Source organism: Gavialis gangeticus, unplaced genomic scaffold (genome assembly GCF_001723915.1).
Source record: "Gavialis gangeticus isolate Ggan-Ray unplaced genomic scaffold, GavGan_comp1, whole genome shotgun sequence".
NCBI classification, from domain to species: Eukaryota; Metazoa; Chordata; order Crocodylia; family Gavialidae; genus Gavialis; species Gavialis gangeticus.
The window spans coordinates 2,301,165-2,303,732 of NW_017728965.1; the positions used below are offsets into that span (position 1 = coordinate 2,301,165).

The 2,568-nt window shown below is 49.3% G+C and overlaps 1 long non-coding RNA gene across 1 annotated transcript in view; it reads left to right on the top strand.

The window, feature by feature from the left end:
- Positions 1–2,568, top strand: part of LOC109288634 — a 23,367-nt gene that overhangs the window by 11,738 nt on the left and 9,061 nt on the right. The window contains exon 2 of the long non-coding RNA XR_002095199.1: positions 1,730–1,733. This is a non-coding gene — a long non-coding RNA (uncharacterized LOC109288634). The remainder of the gene's footprint in view (positions 1–1,729; positions 1,734–2,568) is intronic.

Here is a 2,568-nt window from a genome sequence, read left to right on the forward strand (position 1 = left end):
AGCAGAAGCTCAGCCACCCCCAGAGAAGGCACCCAGCCCCTCCCTCCAGCAGACCCCTGGAGTGCTAGCCGCAGAATGGCTGCATCGGCAGCCTGAGCACCCTGGCCACGATGGCACTGCTCGCCTAGCAGCCACCTGGGGCATTCACCTAACTAAAAGGGAAGCACAGGAAGTAGTCAACTCCTGCATCACCTGCCAGGAAGTCAAGGCCCAACTAACGCCTGCCTCAACTACCCCTTTGTCATTACACAGTGGGAAAGTAATATGGGAAGTTTGGCGGTGTGACTTTATAAGCCCACTTCCCCGCACCCCCAGAAAATGACAGTATGCATTTGTAGCAGTAGAAGTAGTCACCGGAATGATGTTTGCCCGGGCCTCTGCCAAGGCACTGGAAAACCTGCTAGCCATTTACCCACCTCCTGTAGAGCTGCAAAGTGACAATAGTTCACATTTTCACAACCATCTGGTCTATGAGTGAGGTGCAAAACATCAAGTGCTGTAAACCTATCACGTTCCCTATCACCCGTAATCTAATAGACTAGCAGAATGAGCCAACGGTATCTTAAAGTGCAACCTGCGAATGGCCGCTGGTTCAGCCCTCAAAGACTGGGACCTGCACCTGGATCGCTCAGTCAACTGGGCCAACAATTGGCCCCGCACTGGAGGAAGCCCCATGCAGCAAGCCTTTAGTCAAGGCTGGCCCCGCAAGCCGGCAGTGGAACAGCCAAAAAGTGGCTGAGAGATAACCAAAAGTTAATTCCTTTATCTGTTTTATTATCACTGTCAATGTTAATTTGTATTATTATGTTGTCTGTTTATTAGCATAACCTTTTTACTAATTGTCATATGTGCAAACTATATCTTTTGTTGTTATAAGTAAAATTTATTCTTTTTTTATAAGTGAAACTTGTCAGTGCTTTCCTTCCCAACATCACCTCCTTGATCCCGAGCCAAAAAGCCCAGTGGCTGATAAAGTTGCAGTGCTCAATCAGTCTGCAACTGAAGTGATATACTCACAGTACCCAGCTGGCCTGTAACAAGCTTATTATAGCATAGCATAACTATGGCCTACCACAACCAGAATTCCTACACTGAAGTCTTTTAATAAGTTTTGATCACAATAAAAAGAACTGATGGAAAAAATTTAGGAAGAGTTTTGGGGGGAGGGGGGAGAATGCAACAAGCCTATTCTGAACCTTGAGAAATGGTATTAAAAACCATTGAACATGTTTTGCTGATGTTTACATCTGGTATTTATTTCTTTATTTTTATCAAAGGTAGGAAGTACCAGCTGAACTGGTGTTGCCAGTCAAAACTAACTTGAGCTTCCCCTGGAAAATAAGTATTGCTAGTAGGTTCAGCCTGCAGAGGCTTTTATTGGCAGCTTTCAGGTTGCTCAGGGATATTGTATTTCAAGCCCCTTTAGACTCTTAAGTCATCTCAAGACCAATTAATGATCCATGGTAAAGATCATCCTCCACGTAAGGGATTGCCTGTATTTTAGCCAGGCCCACTCACCCACTGGGATAGTGTCTGAGTGCTGGGCACCTGCAGCAGCATTTGGCCCTAAAGCTGCTACCTGAAGCTGAAGTTACATCTTGGGCTTGACTTTCCGCAACATTGACTTTAAACTAGGCGGGCTTTAAACTAGGCTCGTCGGGGGAAGGGGAAGATGATGAGGATGGAGGGAGCCACAGAACACCAAACAAAGAGCCACCCACAAGAACAGCCAGGTACCCAGGTAGGAAACAGGGGCCCAGATAGTCCTGGGATTAGGGGTGCAGTGCATGCACCTTCAGGAGGCCTTAAATGCCTCTACACTAATGCTCGTAGTATGGGGAACAAGCAGGAGGAACTTAGCCTCCTGCTAGCTAACACAAACCTGGACATAGTGGGGCTCACTGAAACTTGGTGGGATCCAACGCATGGCTAGGCAGTGAACATCGGGGCTATCGGCTGTACAGGAAGGATAGAAGGGGGAGGAAAGGTGCAGGTGTGGCGCTCTATGTCAAAGAGCAATACACGTCCTCAACAGACAAGACAGGGTCAGAAGAGGGGCAGACTGAAGTGCTCTGGGTCTGTATACAAGGGGGTCAGGGGAAAGGGACTTAATGGTGGGGGTCTACTACAGACCACCCAACCAGGGGGAAGACCTGGACCGGGAATTCTCAGGTCAGCTCGTGGCGGCAGTAAAGTCGATGGATGTGGTCATCGTGGGTGACCTAAACTACCCGGACATCTGCTGGAAGAGCAGTCAGCCAGGTCTGACCACTCACGTAGGTTCCTAGCTGAGATACAGGACCTCCACCTGACCCAGGAGGTGCACAGTCCCACCAGGGGAAATGCCCTGCTGGACCTGGTCCTGGCCACGGGCGACGACCTAGTGAGGGGTCTGTGGGTGCTCGACCACCTGGGCGATAGTGATCATCGCCTGCTGGGATTCACTATCCAGCGCAAGGTGTCAGTGGCCTGCAACAAGGGACCCGGATCAAGGACGACAAGAAGTCCTTTTTTAAATACATAGGGGGTAAAAAGAAGGTACCGGGTAACGTAGGGCCTCTGCAGGAT